The sequence below is a fragment of the Protopterus annectens genome, chromosome 2.part1 (assembly GCF_019279795.1).
Source record: "Protopterus annectens isolate FY-2018-M chromosome 2.part1, PAN1.0, whole genome shotgun sequence".
Lineage (NCBI taxonomy): Eukaryota > Metazoa > Chordata > Ceratodontiformes > Protopteridae > Protopterus > Protopterus annectens.
The window spans coordinates 1,621,429,627-1,621,448,898 of NC_056729.1; positions in this window are offsets into that span (position 1 = coordinate 1,621,429,627).

Genomic DNA, 19,272 nt, shown 5'->3' on the forward strand with positions numbered 1-19,272 from the left:
CACCAAGATTTAGGGACATAGGCTGTAGATAAGCCTAGGTTAAAAAGTTTAAGCAGGGAATCAGTGAGTATATGTTGATATATCAGTATATTGTCACAGCCCATGGAAGCAGTATTTTTGGCCTGTCAGTGAACCTTACAGACATGATCCTTGGTGATGAAGGAGGGGATAGTGACTCACGTATGACTGAAGATGAAATGATAGTTTCAGGGGACAAGTGGCTACAGGTTTATTTACTAGTATATTAGCAATGTTTTTCAAGTTTGAATGAGAGCTGCCATGATGGAGAAGTTCAAAGCAGTATTGTTAATAATTTCTTATGTTTCTAAAGTAATTGAAGAAGGACTTTTAGTTATCATAGGATGCTTTGTTGCTCTTTATAGTTGGCTTCAGCCTCTAAATGATTTTTTTATTTTATCTGCATGAACGTATATGGTAATTTAAATTTTTTTTCCTTTTATTATACAGTTTGTTTATATCAGCTGACCATCAGGGTGGTTTGTCTTTGAATTTACTTCTATATTTAGTTCTGGGGGGGATTCCAGGTGAATGCATTTATCTAAATGAACAGAAGGATCTTTAGCGTAGGTGGCTGTACATCCCAGGTTGACCGTAGAGTTCTTATAGGAGAATTTAGAGGTTTTGTTAAATAATTGTAAAAAAGTTTGTGTTTTTGAAGTCTCTAACAAGAGTGGTGTTGTTTACCAGGGAACTGGATATTTTGAGGGTAAAGGTAAACAATAGGGGGGGTCTGATTTAACTAATAAGGGACCAACCAAATGAAGGGAACAGGCTGTAGCCATGTTTTTGAGAACAAGGCTGAGTGTTTCCACCCTTGGTAGAATTGAAGACATTTGATCCAGGGAGTTCTTCTTAACCCAATCCAAGAAGCATAGGGCATACCCTACATTTGGTAACATAGGTAATCCAATTTATGGAGAGACAGTTGAAGTTACTTATTTATTTATCTTTTTATGAACTGGTTAGTCTCACTAGGCCAATGGCCTCTTTTCAGGAGAGACCTGAGGTGGTATTCATACTGACTAGGAGAAGTTTGGCCAGGGCACAAGGGAACTTCCCCCACTCTTGGCAGTTGGGGGAAGGATTTGTGTATTACGCATCCTGAATTCCTGTTTCCTGTCCAGGCATGGAGGCAGCCAGGAGGAACAGGAAGAAAATATGGCTGATTCAGCTTTGGCTGAAAATGCAGTGAAGGTTAATGAAAATGTAGTTGAAATGGTAGAATCGCTACCAGAATTGTTTTTCTGATACTGCAGGTGCAGAAAAAAACAGTGATATTGGAAGAAAAGGAGATTGTACAGAGGAAAACTTTCAGAGGAGATTGAAGGAGAGACAGTTACCTCTGAGAAATCCATAATTACAACCCTCCAATCGGAAGGGTTACGAGATGATTATTTGGAAGAAATGGTAATTCAAAGTGAACCAGAAAGTGGAGCAGCAATTTCATGGAGTGACATCATGGAGAAAATGGAAGAAGCAAAAGGAGAAGAAGAGACTGTGCCAGAAAAAGTTCAAGAGACAAAAACTTATGCACAAACTGTGGGAGAAGGAGCAAAGAAGAAAGAAGAAATAAATAAAACAAAAAAGAAGTTTACAGTACATGTAAGCTGTAAAAAAGAAGAACGTTTGGGCAGGCATAATGTTTGAGACTCTGTCATAGCACCTCTGGGTGTCAAAGCAAAAGAGGTAAGAGCATTCATTTTAATTAATAATGAGACTTATTGTGACTTGATATTTGAGACTGGGCAGGTTATGGAAATTTGTTTGTGTGCATATGAACAAAAGAAAAATATTTATCCATGGTCAGAATATGCCATGCATGCAGACAAATAAAAAAAGAATAATAATCCGGTTTAGAACTGAAGTCGAAGCAAAAGAACTGAAAGAACATTTGTTAACAATGTGTAAAGAAGTAATGGACACTACAAAAATATATGATAAACAGTACTATGGACTGGGGGATGGGAATGTGCAGTAACACTGAAAATGGAAAATGAAAATGTTATGCATAGTATTATTAATGTTCATGGTAATAGGGGTTTTGTGAAATACAAGGTGTCAACCAAACACTTGTTATTTTTGTGGAAACAATTATCATTTAATCAATGAATGTGATAAAAAGATGTTATTTATGTGGTACAACAGGGCATAATGCAAAATATAAATGTGATTTAAAGTGCAAAAAATGTGGCAATATTAGTCATTCATGGCTAGAATGTGAAATGAACGTGCAAGAAAATGAAGTGATACAGGATAAAGAGATATTAGAATATGTTATACATGAAAATGTACAAAAAGATGTAACTGATAAAGAGGTTATACATGAAGTTATACAGGATAAAGTGACTCAGTCATTGTCCATGCTGGTGTGAATGACCTGAGACGTACCTCCCTGGGCTACATGAAAAGAGACATAGAGGAGCTCTCTGAGCATGTAGCCCAGGCCGGTATGACCCTGACCTTGAGTAGCATCTTACCCTCACCAAGAATGATGCCACAATATGAAGACAAGATGATCAATTTCAACAATTGGCTTAAGTGTTGGTGTCATTCAAAGGGGATCCAATGCCTGTCAGCCTGGGATGACATGCTCGACAAGCCACGATGCTTTGCTAGGGACGGCTTGCACCTGTCACCCTGGGCTTTCGGATATTGGCAAAGGCTCTTGCTACCCCATAGTGCCTTTTTAGGCAAGGCTCAAAAGACAAACCCACCTCCATAGGTATCACAAGGGATAAGAAACTAAGAGTAATGCTACTCAACGCCAGAAGTCTAAACCTCAAGATGCACGCTTCGAAACTCTCCTTAGCATGGAGAACATCGATATCTGTGCAGTAACAGAAACCTGGTTCAAGGCTCGAGAGCACCCCAGCACTACCAGGTTATACCTCATACCATGCTTTTCGCCCCAAAACTTGGACCGAACCACAAAAGGAGGGGAGTATCAATATTTGTCAAAGATACCCACACCTCCAGGTTGGTGGCACAACGAAGCATCAGAGACTATCCATGTGCAACTAACTGTGGGTAAAACTGCCTTCCAGTTTATAGCCTGCTACAGACCACCCTCCCAAACACAGGAACCCCACTTGGCCTTCCTGAGAATACTGGAAAATATGAAGGTCTCTCCAAACACCATTATATTGGGACTTCAACTACCCAAACATAGACTGGGAGCATTACTCTAGCTCCAACACCCTAGCCCTAAGGTTCCTAGAATTTATAAACTCAAATGCTATGGAACAACTTGTTACCACTTCCACAAGAGGGGAAAACATACTGGACCTGATCATCACCAACATGGGGACACTATGCTCCAGACCAGAAGTGTATCCCTCACTGGTAAGATCAGACCATAAACTAATCTCACTGGATATTCACATCCTGACCCCACCACCTGCCCAGAAAACCACAGTGAAAAACTTCTCTAAAGCAAATTTCACACGCCTCAAAACCGAGGCAAAATCCTTCAAAGCCCCGGGCCTGTGGAAAATATGGCCCAGACCGCAGAATCCTTTATAAACGCATTCTATGAACACCTTCAGGAATGCATGGATCATGCAATCCCATATAAAACCAAGACCCAATCCTCCAAAGGCAGACGTCCTGTCTGGTGGACCCCAGCCATAAACAAACTATACAATAGAAGGAGGAAGCTACTACATGATAGAGCAAAATCCCAAAAGGAAGGCATCTCTGATCAGTATTAGCAAAAACCACGGGCACTCATAAAATCGTCTAAGGACAGCTTCGAGAGAAAAATTGCACAGGACACTAAGGATAATCACAAGGCTTTCTTTAGTTATGTTAGGAACCTGGGTGGGAATTCCCAGATATGCTCAGAATTAGTCCAAAATGACAAAAAATACACCGAGCCCACAGACATTGCCAACATCCTAGCTGACAGGTTCACTGCAAACTTCTCCCCCCTCTCCCCACCAAAAGGACAAATATCTATCCCAACAGAGTGCTGCGCCCCTGACATCTCAGATGCTCAGGTAAGAGCCGCCCTCTCCAAAGCAAAAAACACAGCATCAATGGGACCAGATGGTGTCCCGGGCTGCGCCCTACATGAACTCCAAGAAGAGCTAAACCCAAACATAAAACTACTGTTCAATCTTAGCCTTACTACAGGATATGTACCCAAAGAGTGGCGTACAGCAACAGTGGTCCCTCTCCACAAAGGTGGTGCCTCAACGGATCCTGGAAACTATCGCCCATAAGCCTGACTAGCTTGGTCTGCAAAGCTATGGAAAGGATCATCATGGACCTCATAAATAAAGATATTGGGGACCTACAGACACTGGATCCTACCCAGTTTGGCTGTGTTAAGGGCAGATCCTGCCTCTTAAACCTGGTCGATTTCTTTGAAACAGTCACCAAGGCCATTGACGAGGGGAAGGTGGTCCACACAGCCTACCTGGACCTCGCAAAAGCCTTCGATACAATACCCCACTCGGGCATTATAGATAAGCTCACCAGCTTAAATATAAACCCCTATGTCACTAGATGGGTTGCAAACTGGCTCAAGGACAGAACCCACATGGTTAGAATAGCTGCAGCCATGTCAGACTCCAAACCAGTTACAAGTGGCATCCCACAAGGCTCAGTCTTGGGACCTCTCTTGTTCGGTATATATTTCTCGGAGGTACAGGCCAACATGGAAGGACTGTGGCTGACCAAGTTCGCAGATGACTGCAAACTGGGCACCATAATAGACTCTCCAGCTGACACAAGCATCCTCCAAAAGGGCCTCATAGAAACAGACAACTGGTGCCAGAGCCATGGCCTCAAGCTAAACGCCAAAAGTGTATAGTCATCCCTTTGGCAAAACAAAGTGCTCACAAATTACCACATAGGTGGTAATCCATTAAGTACAGAAGAAGTAATTAGGGACCTGGGGACCCAAGTTGATAGCAATCTCTCATTTGACAACCACGTGGCCAAAGTGGTTAGAAAAACATTTTATATAGCCCACCTAATCATGAAGGGATTCACATCTAGATCAGGGGAGGTCATCGTGCCTCTTTACTCATCCCTCATCAGGCCCATAATTGAGTACAATGCCCCTTTTGGGATGTACCTTACCAGACACCTGCAGCAACTGGAAAGACCCCAAAAGTACCTCACCAAGAGGATCAAGGGGCTCAAACAGATGCCGTATGCTGCCCGGTTAAAGAAACTCCAGCTCTACTCAGTGGCATACCGCCTGCTCAGAGGTGATCTGTGCCTGACTTATAAAGCCATGTCCAACCCGGAATTAATGGACATGCTGCACCTCAGAAAATCCAAATCCCATCAAGCTATGCGCTCGAGGGACTTAAACCTCAGCACTGAAATAAATAGGACATGCTGGAGGGACAGATTCATAACCCAGAGGCTCCCTTCACTCTGGAATAAAATCCCAGTCCAGGTTAGGCAGAGTCCCTCATTGACTCTCTTCAAGAGGAATCTTGATGAGTGGATGGGAGATCATAGGTTTACCCCGGGTATCACTTCTGTGTCACTGTTAGACAGAAGCGCAGTATACTAACCTCGAAAAAGGGCATAGCAAAATTAATTTAAAATGGGTTGCGAAAGCCATACACACTCTGGCTAGGCTTATAAATGCCCTAGGGCAGATAGCCTAGTATGAACCTATGAACCTATGAACCTATGAACCTATAAAGAGATATTAGAATGTGTTATACATGAAAATGTACAAAAAGATGTAACTAATAAATAGGCTATACATGAAGTTTACAGGATAAAGAGATATTAGAATGTGTTATACATGAAAATGTACAAACAGATGTAACTGATAACGAGGTTATACATGAAGTGATACAGGATAAAGAGATATTAGAATGTGTTATACATGAAAATGTACAAAAAGATGTAACTAATAAATATATATATATATATATATATCATATATATATAGTATTAGAGGAATCAATGAATTGCCCACAATATTAGAAACAATTTATTTGGGAATTAGTTGCTTAAGATATAAGAAGGAGTTTTCCTAACTACTAATCACAACATGATGCTCAAGAGAAGCTTGGAGATATCAATCCAGCTGCCGGGTCTCTATTCACTGATTTACTTAATAACAGTTTGCTTCTTCCAGACTGGGATGATACTGTATTTCCTGACATTAATTTAAACCCATTCTCCAATTGGTACCAGGTGTTAGACTTGTGCTGAATTCATTTGAAAGAGTATGAGCAAATCTTAGGTTGACTTGATAGCTACACCCAGCTTGGCACGATCGTAGTAAATTGGGTTAATAAGACATCAGTATTACCACTGGGTCACCTTCTGGGCTTCAGGAAAACATCACTAACTCTAGACAAAATCATGTTCTGCTTAGCTATTTTGGTTCCCTTGCAGCCTCATCTTACCAGACCAGTTCCTATTGTCCACATCCATGCCAGTTTACCAGCCATCCACCTACCTCTGCAATATTCTGGTTTTGCTGGGGATTGTCATGGATCCTAAAGCCATCCTTGGGGCTCAGCTGTCTGTGCTTCTCAACAAGGAGGATCATTCTTTGCCTCTGCCCTACCCACTTCCCTTGTCCTACACCCCACCCCACTTGTTTATTATGTCTCATGGCAACTCACCTCATTGGACACCCCTCCCCTTAGACAACATCATCGGTGTAGCCTCTCCCTCCCTGGAAAGGCATGCACATGCCCCTCTCTGCAACTCTGTCAGTTTCTGACAAGCCAGTAACTGATCCTTTCTGTGGTCACATGGGCCATCTTCAGATCTTTATCACTCACTACATCATCATAGTGGAAAATGTGTGCACTGTCCTTGAGCCAATTAGCTATTCATCTTCCACTGAAGAATGCAAAGTTCCCTGTAATCATGGCTGCACAGGTAAAAACCACAATCTCAAAGCCAAGAACACAGCATCGCCATGAGGACTGACAACATCAGGCTGCGTTCTACATGACACTGACCAGAATGAACTGGCACCCACCTAAGCACCATGTTCAAATCATAAGCCTCACCACAGGCTTTGTGCCCACTGAATGGCACACACAGCAACAGTTATCCCACGCCACAAAGGGGGAGGTACCACAGACCTCGGGAACTACTGGCCCATTAGACTAATGAGCCTGGTCTGCAAGGCCATAGATTGTATCTTCATGGATCTTATACACAAAGAGATTCGCGGTAATCTGCAAACTCTGGACCCACCCAATTCGGGTTTGTAAAGGCAGATCATGTCTCCTACACCTGATAGACTTCTTTGAAGCTCGTCATAGCAAAGCGTAGATGAGGGTAAGGTGGTTCACACAGCCGATCTAGAACATCTACGCCAAGGCTTTTGACACCATACCCCACTCTGAAATTATAGATAAACTCACACAACTAGGTATAAATCCCTATGTCACAAGATCGGTTTGGCTTCCCAGCTGCGCTCACTGACAGAACCCACACACTTTAAATAGCAGACTCCAAATCCGACTTCAGACCAGTGACGGGTGGAAATTACCACAGGGTTCAGTCCTGGGTCCTCCTGTTTGGTATCTACTTTTCTGAAGTACAGGCTAACACTGAAGGTATTTTTGGTTAATAAAAGTTGTGATGACTGCAAACTAGGAGCCATAATCAAAACTCCCTAATGATGCTTAGACATCCTACAAAAGAACCTCATGGAGACAGATGCCTGGTGTCAAAGCCATGGCCTCAAGCTCAATGCCAAAAAGTGCATTGTCATTCCCTTTGCTAAAAGCTCTGTACCCATGAGCTACCACATAGGTGGTAGTCTACTTAACACTGAAAGTGTGATAAGAGACCTTGGCACACAGGTGGACAGTAGTCTCTCTTTTGATAATCACATCGCCACAGTAGTCATGAAATCCTTCTATGTGGCCCACCTCATCACAAAAGGTTTCTCATCCAGGAAAAAAGAGCTCATTGTTCCCCTCTACTTGTCACTCATTTGACCCATTATACAGTATAATGTCCCTTTTGGTATGTAACTCACAAGACATCTACATCAACTGGAAAGGCCGCAAAAATACCTCACAAAGAGGATTACCGGCCTCAAACAGATGCCCTACACAGACCATCTCAAAAAACTACAGCTTTACTCTGTCGCATATCGCCTACTCAGAGGTGATCTCTGCCTAACATACAAAGCTATGTCAAACCCAGAGCTGTTGGACATCTGCCTCACTTAAAGAAATCTCAATCCCTCTGAGCTACATGCTCTAGGGACCTAAACTTATTGACTACAATAAACAGAACTATGCTGGAGGATGGGTTACCTGTCCCAGAGACTTCCCATACTCTGGACCCAAAGTATATCTATATCAAACAAACCTCCTCCTTAGCACTCTTCAAGAAAAATCTTGATGGAAGTTGGATGAGAAATGAGAAATTCACCCTGGGAATCACCTCTGGCTGGCTCTGCTTTCGAGCAGGAGCACAGGACAATAATTTTTTCTTGGTGGCGGCCAGGGTACATTTGGCGGCTAGGCTTATATAGGCACCAGGGTCAGTAGCCTAGTACCTACCTATGAACCTATGAACCTATGTTTAATGCCATAAGCTTATTTATGATTCCATCCTGTGGTATGAATTATTTAAATACCTTGGCCAATTCAAGACAGGCAGCACATGAACCTCATCTATGTCTTCACCTATGTGACATATACAAGGAAGCTTACAAAACTTTGCAGGCATGACCTGCACCCTTTATAGAGAGCAAAAAGTGCTGAAGGTGAGAACCTTATCAGATTTTTGATGTTGAGATCCACTATAAGGTTGGTAATGCTGTACTCTGTGGCTTTACAGTTAAGACTTGCTAAGGCTGGTTCATATATAGTTTAAGGTTCATGATGGGTTCACATATCTAGAGAATTCACTACCACATTACACCAGGATTTAGGGACATAATTGCACAAGATTTGGGGACATAGGCTGTAGATAAGCCCTAGGTTAAAAAGGACCCAAGCAGGAGGAATCAGTGAGTATATGTTGATATATCGATATATTGTCACAGCCACATGGAAGCAGTATTTTTGGCCTGTCAGTGAACTGCTTACAGACATGATCCTTGGTGATGAAGGAGGAGGATGAAGTGACTCACGTATGACTGAAAGATGAAATGATAGTTTCAGGGGACAAGTGGCTACAGGTTTTATTTACTAGTATATTAGCAATGTTTTTCAAGTTTGAATGGAGAGCTGCCATGATGGAGAAGTTCAAAAGCAGTATTGTTAATAAAAAATTTCTTACGTTCCTAAAGTAATTGAAGAAGGACTTTCAAGTTATCATGGGAATTAACTTTGTTGCACTCTTTATAGTTGCTTCAGCCTCTAAATGATTTTTTAATTTTATCATGCATGAGCGTTATATGGTAATTTAATTTTTTTTTCCTTTTTATTATACAGTTTGTTTATATCAGCTGACCATCAGGGTGGTCTGTCTTTGAATTTACTTCTATATTTAGTTCTGGGGGGGATTCCAGGTGAATGCATTTATCTAAATGAACAGAAGGATCTTTAGCGTAGGTGGCTGTACATCCCAGGTTGACCGTAGAGTTCTTATAGGAGAATTTAGAGGTTTTGTTAAATAATTGTAAAAAAGTTTGTGTTTTTGAAGACTCTAACAAGAGTGGTGTTGTTTACCAGGGGAACTGCGATATTTTTGAGGGTAGAGGTAGAAGCAATAGGGGGTCTGATTTAACTAATAAGGGACCAACCAAATGAAGGGAACAGGCTGTAGCCATGTTTTTGAGAAACAAGGCTGAGTGTTTCCACGGTATTAACGGCTAGAATTAGAAGACATTTGATGGAGGTTCTTCTTAACCCAATCAAGAAGCATAGGGCATACCCTACATTTGGTAACATAGGTAATCCAATTTATGGAGAGACAGTTGAAGTTACTTGTTTATTTATCTTTTTATGAACTGGTTTAGTCTCCACTAGGCCAATGGCCTCTTTTCAGGAGAGACCTGAGGTGTCAGTATTCATGCTGACTAGGAGAAGTTTGGACCAGGGGCACAAGGGAACTTCCCCCACTCTTGGCAGTTGGGGGAAGGATTTGTGTATTACACATCCTGAATTCCTGTTTCCTGTCCAGGTATGGAGGCAGCCAGGAGGAACAGGAAGAAAATATATGGCTGATTCAGCTTTGGCTGAAAATGCAGTGAAGGTTAATGAAAGTACTGTAGATTGAAATGGTAGAATTTACTACCAGAATTTTTTCTGATACTGCAGGTGCAGAAAAAAACAGTGATATTGGAAGAAAAGGAGAGATTGTACAGAGGAAAACCTTCAGAGGAGATTGAAGGAGAGAGAGACAGATTACCTCCTGAGGGAAATCCATAATTACAACCCTCCAATTGGAAGGGTTACGAGATGATTATTTGGAAGAAATGGTAATTCAAAGTGAACCAGAAAGTGGAGCAGCAATTTCATGGAGTGACATCATGTAGAAAATAGAAGAAGAAAAAGGAGAAGAAGAGACTGTGCCAGAAAAAGGTCAAGAGACAAAAAACTTATGCACAAACTATGGGAGAAGGAGCAAAGAAAAAAGAATAAATAAATAAAACAAAAAAAGAAGTATACAGTACATGTAAGCTGTAAAAAAGAAGAACGTTTGGACAGGTATAATTTTTGAGACTCTGTCATAGCACCTCTGGGTGTTAAACCAAAAGAGGTAAGAGCATTCATTTTAATTAATAATGAGACTTTTTGTGACTTGATATTTGAGACTGGGCAGGTTATGGAAATTTGTTTGGGTGCATATGAACAAAAGAAAAATGTTTATCCATGGTCAGAATATGCCATGCATGCAGACAAATAAAAAAAGAATAATAATCCAGTTTAGAACTGAAGTGGAAGCAAAAGAACTGAAAGAACATTTGTTAACAATGTGTAAAAGAAGTAATGGAGCTAGCTACACAAAATATATGATAAACAGTACACTATGGACTGGGGGAATTGGGAACGTGGAGTAACACTGAAAATGGAAAATGAAAATGTTATGCATAGTATTATTAATGTTCATGGTAATAGGGGGTTTGTGAAATACAAGGTGTCAACCAAAAACTTGTTATTTTTGTGGAAACAATTATCATTTAATCAATGAATGTGATAAAAGATGTGTTATTTATAATGGTACAACAGGGCATAATGCAAAAATATAAATGTGATTTAAGGTGCAGAAAATGTGGCAATATTAGTCATTCATGGCTAGAATGTGAAATGAACGTGCAAGAAAATGAAAATGAAGTGATACAGGATAAAGAGTTAGAATGTATTATACATGAAAATGTAAAAAAAAGATGTAACTGATAAAAGGGTTATACAAGAAGTTATACAGGATAAAGAGATATTAGAATGTGTTATATATGAAAATGTACAAAAGATGTAACTAATAAATAGGTTATACATGAAGTTTACAGGATAAAGAGATATTAGAAAGTGTTATACATGAAAATGTACAAAAAGATGTAACTGATAAAGAGGTTATACATGAAGTTATACAGGATAAAGAGATATTAGAATGTGTTATACAGAAAATGTACAAAAAGATGTAACTAATAAATAGGTTATATATGAAGTTATACAGGATAAAGCGATATTAGAATGTGTTATACATGAAAATGTACAAAAAGATGTAACTGATAAAAAAGGTTTATACATGAAGTGATACAGGATAAAGAGATATTAGAATGTGTTATACATGAAAATGTACAAAAAGATGTAACTGATAAAGAGGTTAAACATGAAGTTATACAGGATAAAGAGATATTAGAATGTGTTATACATGAAAATGTACAAAAAGATGTAACTGATAAAGAGGTTATACATGAAGAGTTATACAGGATAAAGAGATGTTTAGAGATGTGTTTATACATGAAAATGTATACAGAAGCAGAATGTAACTGATAAAGAGGTTATACATGAAGTGATACAGGATAAAGAGATATTAAGAATGTGTTACCTTCACATGAAAATGTACAAACAGTGTAACTGATACAGAAGTTATACATGAAGTGATACAGGATAAAGAGATATTAGGAATGTGTTACTACATGAAAATGTACAAAAAAGATGTAACTGATAAAGAGGTTATACATGAAGTGATACAGGATAAAGAGATATTAGAATGTGTTATACATGAAAATGTACAAACAGATGTAACTGATAAAGAGGTTATACATGAAGTTATACAGGATAAAGGAGATATTAGAATGTATTTATACATGAAAATGTACAAACAGATGTAACTGATAAAGGAGTTATACATGAAGTTATACAGGATAAAGAGATATTAGAATGTGTTATACATGAAAATGTACAAACAGATGTAACTGATAAAGAGGTTATACATGAAGTTAAAAGAAAGTAACAAGGACAAAGAAACAGAGGGAGACAAGTGAGGAAGAAGCTGATTGATTACACAGTAAGAAATAATAAGAATTTAATAGAGAAAAGAGTTAAAGAAAGGAAAAGAAAATTCAAAAACATAATGTTTAGAGAAAATAAGAAATGAAAGGGATAAACATTTTATTATACTAACTATTCTTAAAATCTGAAAATAGTAGGTTTAAATGTGAACAGTATAAAAAATCTTAAAAGGAGAATAGGTATATTACAATGGTGTGGTGCAGTAGAGAAAAGGTATATTACAATGGTGTGCTGCAGTAGAGAATAGGTATATTACAATGGTGTGCTGCAGTAGAGAATAGGTATATTACAATGAATTGTGCTGCAGTAGATAATATGTATCATTATATTAATTGTTCTGCAGTAGAGAATAGGTAGTAATACAATGTGGTTGTGCTGCAGTAGAGGAGATAGGTTGTATTACAATGGTTGTGCTGTGACAGGGAATAGGTATATTACAATGGTTGTGCTGCAGTAGAGAATAGGTATATTACAATGGTGTTAACTGCAGCAGAGAATAGGTGCTCATTACAATGGTTGGTGCTGCAATAGAGAACAAATAATCTTACAATGGTGTGCTGCAGTGAGGAATAGGTATATTACAATGGTTGTGCTGCAGTAGAGGGCGTGGAATAGGTAATATTACAATGAATTGTGCTGCAGTAGAGAATAGGTATATGTTACAATGGTGTGCTGCAGTAAGAAAATGGAGGTATATTACAATGGTGTGGTACAGTAGATAATGGGTATATCACAATGGTTGTGCTGCAGTAAGAGAATAGGTATTATCATACAATGGTGTGCTGCAGTAGAGAATAGGTATATTACAATGGTGTGCTGCGGTAGAGGAATAGGTATATTACAGTGGTGTGCTGCAGTAGAGAATAGGTATATTACAATGGTGTGCTGCAGTGAGAGAACAGGTATATGTTACAATGGTTGTGCTGCAGGTAGAGGAATAGGTTGCTATTACAATGGTGTGTTAACTGCAATTACAGAATAGGTATATTACAATGGTGTGTTAACTGCAGTAGAGAACTAGGTATATTACAATGGTAGTGCTGCAGTAGAGAAATGCATTATATATTACAGTAATGGTGTGCTACAGTAGAGAATAGGTATATTACAATGGTGTTGCTGCAGTAGATGCACATATTATTGTTTTAGAACATATCAGATTTATTAACAGAGGAAGAAAAAACACAAACTGAAAAACTTTGGAATGGAGTGGTAGTTTTGTAACATGGAGAAAAGAAACATTAACGGGACATATGCATATTATGTCAAACAAGCATTAAAATATTAGTCGTAACCATGAAGTAGAACTGTGCTGAGCTATGGTAATAATAGACATGAAGGATGGAAAAAATATGTGTATAAATTATGTAGCTTTTATATGCATATATACTTGAAAATAGAAAGAAGTGATGTTTAAAAATATTCTTGAATATATGTTTGTGTAAATATGGACATTATAGTGGTGGGTGCTTTTAATTGTAATTTAGGTAAAATGACAAAAAAAAAAAATTGCCAACATTGTTTCATAAACCTCTCACCACCAAAAGGACAAATATCTATCCCAACAGAGTGCTGCGCCCTGACATCTCAGATGCTCAGGTAAGAGCCGCCCTCTCCAAAGCAAAAACACAGCATCAATGGGACCAGATGGTGTCCCGGGCTGTACCACATGAACTCCAAGAAGAGCTAAACCCAAACATAAAACTACTGTTCAATCTTAGCCTTACTACAGGATATGTACCCAAAGAGTGGCGTACAGCAACAGTGGTCCCTCTCCACAAAGGTTGTGCCTCAATGGATCCTGGAAACTATCGCCCCATAAGCCTGACTAGCTTGGTCTGCAAAGCTATGGAAAGGATCATCATGGACCTCATAAATAAAGATATTGGGGACCTATAGACATTGGATCCTACCCAGTTTGGCTGTGTTAAGGGCAGATCCTGCCTCTTAAACCTGGTCGATTTCTTTGAAACAGTCACCAAGCCATTGACGAGGGAAGGTGTTCCACACAGCCTACCTGGACCTCGCAAAGCCTTGATACAATACCACTCGGGCATTATAGATAAGCTCACCAGCTTAAATATAAACCCCTATGTCACTAGATGGGTTGCAAACTGGCTCAAGGACAGAACCCACATGGTTAGAATAGCTGCAGCCATGTCAGACTCCAAACCAGTTACAAGTGGCATCCCACAAGGCTCAGTCTTGGGACCTCTCTTGTTCGGTATATATTTCTCGGAGGTACAGGCCAACATGGAAGGACTGTGGCTGACCAAGTTCGCAGATGACTGCAAACTGGGCACCATAATAGACTCTCCAGCTGACACAAGCATCCTCCAAAAGGGCCTCATAGAAACAGACAACTGGTGCCAGAGCCATGGCCTCAAGCTAAACGCCAAAAGTGTATAGTCATCCCCTTTGGCAAAACCAAGTGCCCACAAATTACCACATAGGTGGCAATCCATTAAGTACAGAAGAAGTAATTAGGGACCTGGGACCCAAGTTGATAGCAATCTCTCATTTGACAACCACGTGGCCAAAGTGGTTAGAAAAACATTTTATATAGCCCACCTAATCATGAAGGGATTCACATCTAGATCAGGGAGGTCATCATGCCTCTTTACTCATCCCTCATCAGGCCCATAATTGAGTACAATGCCCTTTTGGGATGTACCTTACCAGACACCTGCAGCAACTGGAAAGACCCCAAAAGTACCTCACCAAGAGGATCAAAGGGCTCATACAGATGCCTTATGCTGCTGGTTAAAGAAACTCCAGCTCTACTCAGTGGCATACCGCCTGCTCAGAGGTGATCTGTGCCTGACTTATAAAGCCATGTCCAACCCGGAATTAATGGACATGCTGCACCTCAGAAAATCCAAATCCCATCCAGCTATGCTCGAGGGACTTAAACCTCAGCACTGAAATAAATAGGACATGCTGGAGGGACAGATTCATAACCCAGAGGCTCCCTTCACTCTGGAATAAAATCCCAGTCCAGGTTAGGCAGAGTCCCTCATTGACTCTCTTCAAGAGGAATCTTGATGAGTGGATGGGAGATCATAGGTTTACCCCGGGTATCACTTCTGTGTCACTGTTAGACAGAAGCGCAGTATACTAACCTCGAAAAGGGCATAGCAAAATTAATTTAAAATGGGTTGCGAAAGCCATACACACTCTGGCTAGGCTTATAAATGCCCTAGGGCAGATAGCCTAGTATGAACCTATGAACCTATGAACCTATGAACCTATAAAGAGATATTAGAATGTGTTATACATGAAAATGTACAAAAAGATGTAACTAATAAATAGGCTATACATGAAGTTTACAGGATAAAGAGATATTAGAATGTGTTATACATGAAAATGTACAAACAGATGTAACTGATAACGAGGTTATACATGAAGTGATACAGGATAAAGAGATATTAGAATGTGTTATACATGAAAATGTACAAAAAGATGTAACTAATAAATAGGTTATACATGAAGTGATACAGGATAAAGAGATATTAGAATGTGTTATACATGAAAATGTACAAACAGATGTAACTGATAAAGAGGTTATACATGAAGTGATACAGGATAAAGAGATATTAGAATGTGTTATACATGAAAATGTACAAACAGATGTAACTGATAAAGAGGTTATACATGAAGTGATACAGGATAAATAGATATTAGAATGTGTTTTACATGAAAATGTACAAACAGATGTAACTGATAAAGAGGTTATACATGAAGTGATACAGGATAAAGACATATTAGAATGTGTTATACATGAAAATGTACAAAAAGATGTAACTGGTAAAGAGGTTATACATGAAGTTATACAGGATAAAGAGATATTAGAATGTGTTATACATGAAAATGTACAAAAAGATGTAACTGATAAAGAGGTTATACATGAAGTGATACAGGATAAAGAGATATTAGAATGTGTTATACATGAAAATGTACAAAAAGATGTAACTGGTAAAGAGGTTATACATGAAGTTATACAGGATAAAGAGATATTAGAATGTGTTATACATGAAAATGTACAAAAAGATGTAACTGATAACGAGGTTATACATGAAGTGATACAGGATAAAGAGATATTAGAATGTGTTATACATGAAAATGTACAAAAAGATGTAACTGATAAATAGGTTATACATGAAGTTATACAGGATAAAGAGATATTAGAACATGTTATACATGAAAATGTACAAAAAGATGTAACTGATAAAGAGGTTATACATGAAGTGATACAGGATAAAGAGATATTAGAATGTGTTATACATGAAAATGTACAAAAAGATGTAACTGATAAAGAGGTTATACATGAAGTGATACAGGATAAAGAGATATTAGAATGTGTTATACATGAAAATGTACAAAAAGATGTAACTGATAAAGAGGTTATACATGAAGTGATACAGGATAAATAGATATTAGAATGTGTTATACATGAAAATGTACAAACAGATGTAACTGATAAAGAGGTTATACATGAAGTTATACAGGATAAAGAGATATTAGAATGTGTTATACATGAAAATGTACAAACAGATGTAACTGATAAATAGGTTACACATGAAGTGATACAGGATAAAGAGATATTAGAATGTGTTATACATGAAAATGTACAAAAAGATGTAACTGATAAAGAGGTTATACATGAAGTGATACAGGATAAAGAGATATTAGAATGTGTTATACATGAAAATGTACAAACAGATGTAACTGATAAAGAGGTTATACATGAAGTTATACAGGATAAAGAGATATTAGAATGTGTTATACATGAAAATGTACAAAAAGATGTAACTCATAAAGAGGTTATACATGAAGTTATACAGGATAAAGAGATATTAGAATGTGTTATACATGAAAATGTACAAAAAGATGTAACTGATAAAGAGGTTATACATGAAGTGATACAGGATAAAGAGATATTAGAATGTGTTATACATGAAAATGTACAAAAAGATGTAACTGATAAAGAGGTTATACATGAAGTTATACAGGATAAAGAGATATTAGAATGTGTTATACATGAAAATGTACAAAAAGATGTAACTGATAAAGAGGTTATACATGAAGTGATACAGGATAAAGTGATATTAGAATGTGTTATACATGAAAATGTACAAAAAGATGTAACTGATAAAGAGGTTATACATGAAGTGATACAGGATAAAGAGATATTAGAATGTGTTATACATGAAAATGTACAAAAGATGTAACTGATAAAGAGGTTATACATGAAGTGATACAGGATAAAGAGATATTAGAATGTGTTATACATGAAAATGTACAAACAGATGTAACTGATAAAGAGGTTATACATGAAGTGATACAGGATAAAGAGATATTAGAATGTGTTATACATGAAAATGTACAAAAAGATGTACAAAAAGATGTAACTGATAAAGAGGTTATACATGAAGTGATACAGGATAAAGATATTAGATGTGTTATACATGAAAATGTACAAACAGATGTAACAGTAAGAGGTTATACATGAAGTTATACAGGATTAGAATGTGTTATACATGAAAATGTACAAACAGATGTAACTGATAAAGAGGTTATACATGAAGTTATACAGGATAAAGAGATATTAGAATGTGTTATACATGAAAATGTACAAACAGATGTAACTGATAAAGAGGTTATACATGAAGTGATACAGGATAAAGAGATATTAGAATGTGTTATACATGAAAATGTACAAAAGATGTAACTGATAAAGAGGTTATACATGAAGTGATACAGGATAAAGAGATATTAGAATGTGTTATACATGAAAATGTACAAAAAGATGTAACTGATAAAGAGGTTATACATAAAGTTATACAGGATAAAGAGATATTAGAATGTGTTATACATGAAAATGTACAAAAAGATGTAACTGATAAAGAGGTTATACATGAAGTGATACAGGATAAAGAGATATTAGAATGTGTTATACATGAAAATGTACAAAAAGATGTAACTGATAAAGAGGTTATACATGAAGTGATACAGGATAAAGAGATATTAGAATGTGTTATACATGAAAATGTACAAACAGATGTAACTGATAAAGAGGTTATACATGAAGTGATACAGGATAAAGAGATATTAGAATGTGTTATACATGAAAATGTACAAACAGATGTAACTGATAAATAGGTTATACATGAAGTGATACAGGATAAAGAGATATTAGAATGTGTTATACATGAAAATGTACAAAAAGATGTAACTGATAAAGGGGTTATACATAAAGTTATACAGGATAAAGAGATATTAGAATGTGTTATACATGAAAATGTGAAAACAGATGTAACTGATAAAGAGGTTATACATGAAGTTATACAGGATAAAGAGATATTAGAATGTGTTATACATGAAAATGTACAAACAGATGTAACTGATAAATAGGTTATACATGAAGTGATACAGGATAAAGAGATATTAGAATGTGTTATACATGAAAATGTACAAAAGATGTAACTGATAAAGAGGTTATACATGAAGTGATACAGGATAAAGAGATATTAGAATGTGTTATACATGAAAATGTACAAACAGATGTAACTGATAAATAGGTTATACATGAAGTTATACAGGATAAAGAGATATTAGAATGTGTTATACATGAAAATGTACAAAAGATGTAACTCATAAAGAGGTTATACATGAAGTTATACAGGATAAAGTGATATTAGAATGTGTTATACATGAAAATGTACAAACAGATGTAACTGATAAAGAGGTTATACATGAAGTTATACAGGATAAAGAGATATTAGAATGTGTTATACATGAAAATGTACAAACAGATGTAACTGATAAA